Raw genomic sequence first — 13,349 nt, forward strand, 5'->3', positions numbered from 1 at the left:
ACTGAATATTCTGCATTTCATCCAACTATAGGATTCGTCAGGCTTATGCGCCTAAGCCTGACGAATCCTATAGTTGGATGAAACGCAGAATATTCAGTGTAGCTTAATCGCCATATATATTTTATAAATTACTGACTAGCTCTACCTACATATTGAGTACTTTTGAAGTAAATACTTAAAGTTTACGCATAAATCTATACTCTCGTATAGTAAATTTATGTGAATAAATGAAATAGTTATATATATATATATATATATATATATATATATATATATATATATACTTGTATATTTTGGTAGCAGGTTATTATTCAGACACCTCTGATTGAACACAATGGAGTTATTCTTTTTTCCAATCTTAATGGATAATTTTTCAATTTGCTAGGTCTTCTTAATTTCAGTAGGAAAGTTATATAGAATGACGCCCAAAGGTTTTTTTTCGGCCATATTCTTCTCGAGCGTTTTCTATCGGTGCATCCAATTATTGTCAGGAGTGATTGTTGTTATATATATTTATTAGCGTTGGGGAGGGGGGGCACCCAGCTTTGCCCGGTCGTGAAATATGCTTAAATGCGATATTTTAATTTGTCTAGATTTTGTATATATTATTATAGTTGTGATTTCAAAAGTAAAAAAAAAACAACGTATTTTGGTGCCATTAGCTAGAATTGAAACCGAAATCAAAACTGTAGCATTCAAAGCTGGTGACGTTACCATTATACCAACGTGACACGCATATGAACTGATTAAAAATAAATTAAGATGAATGTGCAAAATGTATGAGTTTTTTCAATTTTGACCCCTTAAAAACTATTTTAATTGGCTAAAAACCATAAAATTATGGTCCATAAAAAATCCAATCATTTGAAGCCTCTAGCGCCGCTCTGCGACTTTTAGATCCAGAAGAAATATAGTTTGAAAATATGGAAACAGACAGACATAGCGAGTTTTATAAATTAGATGTTCGCCTATCGCTTGCTAAGATGACCGTGGTTATGCAACTGTTCTGTGGGTTCCGAGATGACTGATTTGAGCAGAGAGATGGATGCAAAATTTCGTCAATGGGACAGAGACTGAAGCCTATCTGACAGTATGGGACCTATTAGGTTGGTGACTTTCCCACATGTTGGACACTTTTTTTTACATAGGAATCACCACCTTAAGGCTTGGAGGCCACTTGAGGATGAGGGTTATTGAGTGTCAATGTGATAATATTGTAGTAATCGTTAATGGAAATTTGGTAAATTGGATTACTTAAGGAGATGGTTCATCAAGAATTTGTTTGCATTTGACTTGAAGACAACCAAATTGTAGTCAGCTCGAAAGGCACACGAAAGAGAATTCCACAGGTGTGCAGTTCTAAGAAAAAAGCTTTGTTCATGAAATCTACGTTTTGGTTTAGGCACAGATAAAGAGTCGGGAAAATTATTGACAGTGGTTTCAGCTAGATGAGTGTTTTTTGTGAAAATTTGGTGAGGGAGGGATCATAGATTGAAGCTCAGATGAGCACTTGCCATGGAAATAAGGATAAAGCAGAGACAGGCTCGCAACGTCTCTTCCTACAGAAAGAGGTTGCAGGGAAGAGAAAAGGGCATTCCCCACTAAGTTATGAAGTCTATTTTGAACTCTGTCAAGGCAGGATAAGCTGCTTCTAGCAGCTCCTGCCCAGATGTGGCAACAGTACTCCATCCTTGGACGTACCTGGCCTTTATATAGGCAGTAGTGAGATATCTACTGGAGCAGTTGAAGAATTCCCCATTTTTCCAGCAACCTTGGCAACAGATTTGATATACATGCTCCATTTCAGATCGGGAGTAAAGGTCAAGCCCAGAAGCTTGTCAAAACATGGAGTTTTACCCAAGACTAGAGGCATTCATTTCAATTGATGCTAGGCAGGGATCAGAGCGTTGATGATGTAAAGATAGAAGCTTGGTTTTAGATGCATTAAAAGTAACCAGCCACCTCTTTCCCAATTGTACCATGTGCTCAAGATCAGAGGAGAGAGAATCCGAGAGAACTTAGTCATTTACAGCCTTTGATGTGTTTCCATAGATGGTAGTGTCATCAGCATAAATGTCTACGAATGATGTAAGGATGTGCTTTTGAAGATCATTGATGTAGATCAGGAAGAGTTGGACTCAGGATGGACCCTTGACGAACTCCCGCATTAATACTGTGAGCTTCTGATTTCTGTCCATAAACCACTACTTTTATGAACCTATCAGAGAGAAATGAGTTAATAATTGAGAAGTCTTTACCAGCAATACGGTAGCTGGAAATCTTGTGAAGTAAACCTTTATGCTATACTCTACCCTATCAAAGGCCTTTGATATGTCAAGAGCAATTGCCCTAGAAAGGAAGCCTTTATCGAGATTCGCTAATCCTAGGCGATATAACCATTAGCACATCTGCTGTAGATCTAGCAGAACGGAAATCATATTGCATGTCGCTAAGGTTATTTCTGCTGAGGTGGTTGACTACTTCTTTATTTAACATGTTCCAGCAACTTAGTCATGACGCACAGGAGACTTATTGGTCTGTACTGAGAGGGAGGTGACAGATCACTTGAATTCTTAAATACAGGGCATACTGATGAAGTTTTTCAGGGTGTTGGGAAGCAATTCTCCTTAAGACAATGCTTAAACAGCTTTGTAAGTATGGGAGCTAGTTCTGATTGAAGCTTTTTCAACACTATAATTGGAATGCTGTCAGGGCCAGTTGCTTTCCCCCCACTGGATTTCTTCCTGTAACAGAAAACACTATGCGACATACAAATATCTGTGCGTGATGTTGCCAAGCTAATCAAGAACCTGGATTCCAGTAAAGAACTGCACAGGATTAAAACCATATTTCAGTCAACAGGGAAAAGCCGTCTCAACAATTATTGATAATATGCTTAGGGACCCTCCCTCCGGCTGAGAAATTTATTTTAATGAAATTTGAATTTTCTGATGTTAATTTGAGGTACTTAGATCGAACTGAGCAGAAAACATTGTATGCTCTTCATACCATGCGTCCATTACCATCGACGTTACTTTTTGACGTGTAAACAAACTCTGTAACTGCTTACATGTCATAAATTACCATCATTATGCACACATGCATACTTTCGAAGGAAATACAACTAAATTAACTAAATTCTGGTAACATCTGACTGAACAGGATGCTGTATCATTTGGTGGTGGGAGGGGCATGACTAAGATTTTTGCGAAGCCGTCTCGTTTGTATCCACGTCATTCTCTGAAAAAATGGGTTTTTTTTCCACTTGTGAATGATTCTGAAGTAGCTGCTTATCTTAGCATCAGAATCTGCAGTTTCCAAGACTTATTTATTTTTTATATAATTTTATCATTTTTTTCTAGCTGAGGATGGGGTATCCTAATGGATGTCAGACATTTATGCATTCTCCCATATATTCCAACCGAAAGATCTTCATCTTTAAGTACAATTGTTTGTATTTCTCTTGCACTAGGTTCACCGGGTATATCTGCCAGATAGTTTTTGAAATTCTGTTTCAGGAGTCCGGTTGTTCCTATGATTACTGGAATAATGGAGGTCTTTCTAAGATCCTAATTTCCTTTTTTTTTTTTTTTTATGAGAAATAGTTGGAAAACTCAGATATTTATTCTTATTTTGGTATTTGTTAAAATTATTATTTTTTTTTTAAATATTCAGTTATTTCGAACGATGGTGCCACACAAGAGTAACAAATGAATCAAAATACTGGGATTTCTAACCTGAAATTACTTTGCAAATTTAAAGGTTACAAAATTACTTTCTGAATTCAAATTATCACTTCAGAAAAATGTCAGATATTTAAATGTATAAAAGAAAATTTTCTTCTTGTCCTTTTGGAAATTCTAAAATAATTTTGAAACCTTTAAACTCATTCGAGCCAGAAATGACTTGTAAATATTCAAAGACAAAAGTCAAATATTAATGTATGATATTACTGACCCCCCCCCCCCGCAAAAAGTGTTGGGAATTTAAAAAAAAAAAAAAAGAGGAAATGAGTTTCTCAGCAGAACAAAGGTATAGGAAGTTGTTTACAAAGGAACACAAAAGAAAGCTAAAATAGGATTGTTAATCAAGGTGTGGCGGTGAATGGAACAAAGGGCCGAACAATGGAGTTTTTAACCCTTAGAGTTAGTTTGTGGGCAGTTTTAGGAGTGGCACTGAGTTTTGCAACTTTCTAACAAGCGTTTTGAGTTTTGTGACCGTTCAGACAGTTGCAAATTGGATGCAGTAAAGACAGGTCGTGGCTCTGAGCAGATAGAGATCAGCTGACAACAACTAACAAACACGGAGTCGACAGAAGACGTAAATGTGGATCTTAGCGTTCAAAGGGCAATGGTGTCACATGCACCCAAAGTGCAGCTGATATTTACAGAATATGCCGGTTTCTTTTGATTTTTATTTTTTTCAGATTTTTAGCTCTGTTAAGTGAGGTTCGAAACCAGTCAGCTAGCTTTTCACTTTTTATTTTCTTTAAATAATTATGTTTAATAGATTTGGTCTGTACATATCTATTGTTTTTTTTTTTTTGTTTTTTTTTTTTTAGTAATCATGATTAATAGATTTGGTCTGTACATAGTCGGAATGAGCAGAGAAGATTAAGAAGAAATCCACAAAACACAATGTTGAGGGCGGCAATCGTTGTCACGTGGGCGAGCAAATGATCTCACAATAGTTTATTTGTGCTTTTATAAACCAAAGAACGAAATTAACTATTTCCTCAAAAACTTTTTTTTTAATCTTTTTCCAAAAATGCCAAATCTTTTTTGATATCTTTATTCCAAGAATTTATGAAACGTCAAGAAACAAAAGGAGAAAGCACCTAAAATGATTACATAAATGATTTAATATATATAAATAAAACAGATGTATGTGTGTGTGTCTGTACGTAAATATTTAACCGATAAACTCTTAAGCTACTGATCACATAACACTGAAATTAACAAGAAATTGTAATCATACACCAAAGTATAATTTATAACGAGTAAAATCTTTGTTTGGATGGATGAATAACATGCACAGAAATGTCTGCAAGTTGAAATGCAAAAATGTTCATTTCAACTTGCTGACATATTTCTATTACTTTTGCGCATGAGCAAATTCATTTATAGCTTGAAGTGATTCAATTTTTAGTCTTTCTTATCTCTGTTGATAGCTCAAATGGCAAGGAACATGGCTGGAGCACTGAATGTTTTGGTTTCGATTCTAGTTAATGACCCCATGTCATTTTAGTTTTTTGAAATCAGTACTATAAATTAGGTTCAAAGAGAATTGGTTCCGTAATAATAAATTAAAAAAATCTACATGAATCAAAGTTTATGTAAACAAAACATGAAAATCAGTTGTGTTTTCCGTGATAGAAGCGTTGTTTGAATTTTAAAATAAAATAGGTGAACATGTTTATAAGCAAAATTAGAACGTAATGTTATGAAAATAAACATTAATTTGTGTAAAATTAATATTTGTTTATTTTTCATAATATTGCTTTGTAATTTGGCTTAGAAACTTACCTTACATTTTATTTTATATTTAAGCATATTTTATGACTAGGCAAGGCCATGCCCCTTCCCCTCCTTTAGTCTGTGATAAATGTTTGAAATGGAATTATTCTGCAGAGCTTTTGTAAAGTTGAAATTCCTCAATTTTTTTTAGAAATTAATTTTCGTGTTTCTTTACAAAGTTTTTTGTTAAATAAGAAAATGAAGATGTTTGAAAATGCCAGTCTCTGAATGAAAGACTTAAATATATGACAAAAACCATTTGGGCATTGACAATAATGGTAAATATACATCTGTACTTGATGAGCGAAACTATTGGTATGACTGACCATTGTCTGCCACACTAGGTTCTTGTGAACAAACGAGGAATTTTGATTTAACTACTAAAGATGAAAACGGTGACGGAGGCTCTTAAGCCAGTGCTTCCCAATTTTTTTTACTCTCGTGAAACTCTTCTGATAATCTTGACATCCCAAGGAACCACTACATGAGAAGTATTTTACAATCTTATTGATTTATTTCTCGTTTGTAATGCAAACAATATTTTTCTTTTCATAACTGGTTTAGGAGATTGACCCGACTGCTGAAATTGTAACGTTACCATTACACTTGAAGCGTGTCGTTACATTTCGACCATTCGGACCCGCATGTTGTCTGATACCATTGTAGAAACAAATAAGGACATAAAAATATGACCCCGCAGTTTTTTTTTTTTTTTTTTTTTTTTTTAGTGAATATAAAAAGCATTTATTCCAGTAATTTCCAACAACTGATTTGCCTGCGTGTCAAACATGCCCGTTGAAACACTCTTTCACGCGCGTTTTTGTTGTTGCTTGCTTTTTCAACCATGTAGTGCCTTTTCTCACTCACGGCCCAAGAGTCAAACCCCATTCTATCGTTTCCTTTGTTCAACCACGTGCTGCATTCTTTTTCCTTCATCTCTCCTTTTTTCCTTTGACGTCAGCGCGTGTACACTTGTTTAATTTGCATATGTACTAAGACTACTGCTAATATTTTCGCTAGTCAGCTACCATAGGCTGCTGCTGCTGATTTTCTTACACACACCCATATGCGATATGTTACCATAAGAGCACATAGCTTCATTACAAAATCCGTCTGTATTCATCAAGCAACTTGGTTTCACACAGATAGTTCACGTACAGTTTTATGTCCTCAGACCACTATTATTATTTTGACTTGTACCGAATGTATTCTGCAAATGTATTCTCTGAATATCATTTGTTTTTAAAAATGATGCCATAGTTTTTAAATGTTGTTGTAATACTTAAAAGTTTTCTACAATTATTTCCATATGTATAAGAAAATTAGGATTGGAGAAAAAAAAAAAAAAAAAAGCAAACAAAATCTGAAAAATGTATTTGCACAAAACCATCACCTCAGCTTATTTATCAGGATCTCTTGAACGAACCTTTGGCAAGCTCTTAAAGTACACCAGGTTTCTGCAGAACCCGAGTTGGAAATCACTGCTCTAAGCACTGCTATTTCAAACCTTTTTGGCTCTTAATAGGACACTCTATTTTATGTGATCTGAAATGCTGATTATTTTGTATTTAAAAAATAAAGTTTATAAGTATTCAAACAATTTTCGTTTGAAATGATTTTATTTGTTCATTTTGAAATATAAATTTACTTATTTTGGTATGCGATATTTTGTTTGTTGCTCTGCAACATTCTCACCGGGAAACATGTCCTTATCTCAAGAAGGGCTTATATCGGCCAGGCATTTTGAAAATTTTAATTCCAAGCATTTAGAAGGTTAATATTTTAATTCAAGATTAAAATAGGATTTAAAAAATCAAGATAAAAGGTGAATGTCAAGTTAATCCTAATTTTGACAGGCAAATCTGTTTTTTTTAAATTTTTTTTTTCTTTATATAATTGGGCCTGTCCCTCTTGCGTTAGATTTATAAGTTGATTATGAATCAGTTAGCGAATACAATGTATGCACGGCAATTCTTACTTTTTTTTTTTTCACGGTGTCCCCGGCCCTCCGTGGCACGGGCGACAAGATCAAAGTGTAGTATCTGTTCCGACAGATGCTGCACTTAAGATAATTTGTACCAGTCAATGAAGGGGAAACCCTCTATACTGGGACAATTATTTTTGGTAACCAGAGTGACCCCTTTTAGGGGAGCTGGTTTTTACCTCACATTAAAAACGGCCTTGTGCCTAATTTGCTCAGTGGGGGAGCAAATAAATACCATCTGTTCCGACAGATGCTGCACTTAAGATAATTTGTACCAGTCAATGGAGGGGAAACCCTCTATACTGGGACAATTATTATTTTTGGTAACCAGAGTGCCCCCTTTTTGCCTACTTTTAGGGGAGCTGGTTTTTACCTCACATTAAAAACGGCCTTGTGCCTAATTTGCTCAGTGGGGGAGCAAATAAACACCATCAAAGTGTAGTATCTGTTCCGGCAGATATTGCAAAGCTATGACTAGCAAAGACCAGCTATGATTAGCAAAGACCATATGTGGGGGTAACCCCACATATCTGACCTTGATCACTGAAAGGGCAACCCTTCATACCAACAGTCTCTAATCCAGCTCCCACTTCCCTCCTCTCGGGAGCTGGATCCCCATTTCCCTCCCCCTATCTCCACATTAAAAAACGGCCTCCTGCCTAATTTGCTCAGTGGGGAAGCAAATAAATAAACAGACCCTATGTGGGGGTGACCCCACAGATAAGACCTTGGTCAATGTAGGGGCAACCCTTCATACCAATTATCACTATCCAGCTCCCCTACTCCCCGGGAAGTTGGTCCCCATTTCCCCTTCACTCCTCACATTAAAAATCGGCCTTGTGCCTAATTTGCTCGGTGGGGGAGCAAATAAATACCACGGCAATTCTTACTTTTGCTCTTTTCAACCAAAAAGCAGTATTACACACTTTTTTTTTTTTTTCAATAAAAGTCAAACTTGTATTGATAAAAGTGAACATATAAAAGAAGTTATCTATATAATAAAAGGGAACGTATGTGTGTCCGGCTCAATTGAAAAATCATTTATGCAAATTTATTTTATGAGCAAAGAAACGGAAGCTTAATCTTATATAAACTACTAATAAGGAAAGAGTCACATTTGCAAAAAATTTTTATGTGTAAAAAAAAAACAAAAATGAGGTTTCTTAATAACTGATAAAAAATAAGGAAAATTTCTTTCACTTTGATAGACACAAAAATATTAATTTTACTGTGACTAAAGTAGGAATTTGTTTATAGATTCAGGAAAAAAAGAACGTATTTGATTATGTATTTTTAAGTAAAACTTATTTCGTATATTTAAAATTATTTGTATATATTGAAAATTATTTGTATATATTTAAAATTATTTGTATATATTTAAAATTATTTGTATATATTTAAAATTAATTTGTATATATTTAAAATTAATTTGTATATATTTAAAATTAATTTGTATATATTTAAAATTAATTTGTATATATTTAAAATTAATTTGTATATATTTAAAATTAATTTGTATATATTTAAAATTAATTTGTATATATTTAAAATTAATTTGTATATATTTAAAATTAATTTGTATATATTTAAAATTAATTAGTATATTTTTAAATTTGTACGTTTGAAATTAATTTGTATATTTGAAAAGGGGGTAAGTTTTATCTTGGTTGTTTTAGTTTTTATGTCAAGATTTACGTCGCATGTGACAACAGTAAGAAATAAATTGATAAAATTATTTTGCAAAGCAACACCAAATAACATTTTATAGTGCTCTTGGCCTTCGGGCCAAGATCAATGTAGTATCTGTTCTGTAAATAGGAACACCAGGTAACTCCACTAGTAATTAATATTGAGAATATTTCATGCATTTGTGGTTTTTGAAATTATTTCTAGTTCCACCATTGTCACAACAAAAACGCTAATTAGTTTTTGTTCCATATTTCGAAAGTATTTTGTTTCATTTGTAGAAAAGTTCAAATTTCTTTGTTACTTTTAAAATGGAATTAAAGTAGGCAATGACATTTAATATTTAACAAATTTCTTTTTTTTTTTTTTTTTTTTTTTTTTTTTTAAATCGAATGAACATGTTTAGCAATATATGAGAACGAGAGGAGTTGAACTGTGGCAGCAGATGGTGGTAAGGGCACAAATCGGGTCACCTTCGCTTGCTTTTTTTTTTTTTTTTTTTCTTTTTTAAACGCACCTGATTACTGGGAGTCATTTGCTCCTCTATGAGAATAAGGAAAAAAGTGAGAGAAAAAGTATTAACGTGAAACGAATATTTGACTTTTGAGAACTCCAATCTCTGGTCCCCCCTCGCCAATCTTTCATGAAAAACACCCGTCTAGCCGAATCCACTGTGAAAAATTTCCTCCACTCTTTATCTGTGCCTAAATCAAAACGTGGATTCCATGAACAAAGCTTCTTTCTTAGAACTGCACACCTGTGGAACTCTGTTTCATCTGCCTACTTCCCTCCGGACTACAACTTGGATGTGTTCAAGTGCAATGTTAACAAATTCCTGGTGAACCGTCCCCTTAAGTAAACACTTCATCAAATCTCCACACTAACGTAATGTGCTTGCAATAACCGTTATCCCTGAGTGGCTTCCGGGCCTTGATAAGTGGTGATCACTGTGTAAAAAAAAAAAAAAAAAAAAAAAAAAAGACGTGGGGTGGGGGGAATCGCAGCATTTGAAAGAAGAAAGTGTATGCATGTTAGGTCTGTTGTTGGCACTGGAAGAAGGCAACTTTGCAAATTTATATCTTTTTAAATTTTATTTTATTGTATTTTCACCCCAAACAGGACACAGTACCACTTTGATGTAGGAGGCTACTATGTGGGCCATAATTTGCAGGGATCTTCTGTAGGGAATTGAGCAGCAGGATGTCTGTTTACATTACACTTGAACTTCTGCATGTCAGTACCATAAGGGAAGCAGGAACCCGAAAGGGAATTCAAAAGTCTAGCAGTCCTAGGGAAGAAACTATTAAAGTAGGTTTTCTTACATCTAGGGATCTCTACTGTGTAAGGGTGGGATTTTGCTGCTTGTCAGGTTTGTCTGGGGTATTTATGTAGCGGAGGCACAAGGGCTTCTAGTTCATCAGAACATCCACCATTAAAATACTTGTAAAACAGGCAGAGGGATGCAACATTTCGTCGATCGGACAGATGTTGAAGCCTAGTTTGACAACTTTTTTTGAATGCTGTTTAAGAGGGAGAGACTAGTAGCAGATGCACCAGCCCAAATGTGGCAACAATATCCCATACATGGGCGAATTCTGGCCCTGTAGAAGTACAAAATATTCTCAGGCATAAGTAACTTTCTAGCATGGTAGAGAGAGCCCACCTTCTTTACAGCAGCCTTGGCAATGCCCTCGATGTATCTATTTCTTTTACAGCATATCAACCTTAATTACTATTTTGTCCATAATGAGAGAAAGTCTGGAGTTTAAACCTTTTCCAAGAGTATTAGTATATCTAACTTATATACTTATCTTGCCAGATTTTTTAAAAATCAGACCCAAATAGCTATCTATTTGACATATCAATACTTGTACAGACTAGCTTATTTTTGTTTTATTTTTCCTACCACTGTTATTGGAACGGATATTGTGTACTATTTTATTTTTTCTTAAAAATACTTATTCCAGTTAAGAAAACTGTTAGATAAAAGAAAATGTCTCCGCTCTATCGAAACAAATTAAAGAGAAGTTATCATGTGCAATTTTACTGAATTCTTTCTCTTGAATTCTCATAAATAAAATCTGAAAGTGATGCAGTTTTAAGCATATATATATGTGTTTCTCGCCTTTACGTTACACATTATTAGTTCTTAATGGACTAGCGTTAATAACTAAAATAAAAATAATTTGATTATGATAGTCATGCAAATTAATTTGTTTCTTCGTAAATAAGTCATTTCTTTTTAGTTGTAGACAATTTTGAGTAGATACAACTTGTAAGTGTTTATAATGGATTAAATTGAATTAGGTTTGCTAATTTAAACCCAATGCATATTTTTGTATATGCTTACTTGAATACAAGTTGCAATATTAATGACAGTTCGCAGGGGGAGGGCACACTTTTCCTTTAATAGTATTCATACATAATCACAATAGACCAGGGAGGATTTTAATTCCGAGAGCAAATTTAATAGTCTGTAATATCGTCCATTAGGTCAATCATGCACCCAACGCTCAAATAAGGGGTCACAGTCATAATACAACACAGAGGCTATAAGAGGAGAAAATCAAAATTGTAAACATATATTCACAATGAATTATTTTGATATGAAAGTGTTTGTAAATTTTTTTTTTTTCACCATTTAAAAGTAATGAAAAAAATTTTTTTTAATTTTTTTTATAAAAAAATGATTCTATTTTCATCCCAAACAGTAGGTCGGACTGATAACTTTATTTTGTCTATTTAAATGAAATAATGAATTCTATTCTTATTACAAAGTTTCTGATTTATTTTCAGTCTTTTAATCAGATTTGTTATCTCTCCAACTGACCACAGGTCTATCAATGCCATCGTCTTTTTACAAAATGAATATTGTTAGACAACAAAAAACAATTATTGTAAAATATAAAACAAAACCAAATTTTCTGTTATTGTTTTGTTTCGTGACTCTTGAACATTTTTTTATTTTTTTTTACACGGGCATCACCACATTATCAAGGCCAAGAGGCCACTCAAGGATAAGGGTTAAAGAGTGTACAGTAGAAATTGGAAAATATAGTAATCATTAGTAATGAAAATTCGGTAAATTTGTTAACTTATATGGAACGGCTCATCAAGAACTTGTTTACATTAGACTTGAAGACAACCATATTGTAGTCAGCCGGAAAGCAGGAAAACGGAATACAATTCCACAGGCGTGCAGTTCTAAGAAAGAAGCTTTTCCCATGGAATCTACATTTAAATGTTTTCTAAGTTTCTATGAGCATATCAATCATTTTAATGGTCAGAATCTGTATATTAATACCATAGTACCTTTGACGTACATACATATGTGTGTGTCACAGTTTTCAGATTATAAATTATTCGATCGGGAGAGTCTACTAAAACGGAGCATAGGTGATAGCATACTACAAACGTTAAATTAGTATATAGATATGCTAATTTAATGTTTGTAGTATGTTATCACCTTTTACCCTCCTTTTTAATAAATAGGATCTCCCGTTTACCAAAGATGCAATGTAAAAAATAAACAAAAGATGATGTCGCTTTTGGACCATACATAAAACTAAAGTATATCTTCTTGGTTTCTGGCTAAGATCCAGGGTAGTATCTGTTCTGTCTAGAGATATTATAATGATAGCGTTGGGTTTCTGTTTGCGACTGGCGACCATACAATGGAAATATGTCACAGGCTCCTATAAGGATATTGGAGATAAACCGTAATAACCAGATATAGTTTGACACTACATTAATCAGATTACTTAGATAAATACTTTTACAGTTTTAACAAAAGGGCTACAATGATATTGGGATATCGCCATTCATGCTGAACGTCCACAGAATGCCCACCAACAATGTATTGCATATGAAAGCCATCGCTGTGGAATTTCCACAGTTCCCGCTAGTATTAATAAACATATGACCAGTTAAAAAGATGAATGCAAAGATCTCCTTTTAAAAGAAAAAGTGGATGGAGGAGGGAATATAATCTAAAAATGCATCTGGTGATGAGGCTCCAAATTGGGAGCTTTAAGGGGTGTCAAATCACCCTCTTACCCTAACTCCTACGTCCAATTTGTAACAGTATATACTACTAATGATGGGACGATTCCAATATTTTTCTGGATTCTGATAAAATTATCAATTATTCTAAATGTTGATCA

At 34.0% G+C, this 13,349-nt stretch overlaps 1 protein-coding gene and 1 long non-coding RNA gene across 2 annotated transcripts in view; one reads left to right on the forward strand and one right to left on the reverse strand.

Annotated features, from left to right (window-relative positions):
* LOC145252437 (uncharacterized) overlaps positions 1–13,349 on the reverse strand; it is a 100,583-nt gene that overhangs the window by 86,375 nt on the left and 859 nt on the right. The gene's annotated exons all lie outside the window — the stretch shown is intronic.
* LOC145252433 (long-chain-fatty-acid--CoA ligase 5-like) overlaps positions 1–13,349 on the forward strand; it is a 197,155-nt gene that overhangs the window by 43,136 nt on the left and 140,670 nt on the right. The gene's annotated exons all lie outside the window — the stretch shown is intronic.

This window comes from Euprymna scolopes, chromosome 29 (assembly GCF_053919585.1).
Source record: "Euprymna scolopes isolate OS-2025 chromosome 29, ASM5391958v1, whole genome shotgun sequence".
Classification (NCBI taxonomy): domain Eukaryota; kingdom Metazoa; phylum Mollusca; class Cephalopoda; order Sepiida; family Sepiolidae; genus Euprymna; species Euprymna scolopes.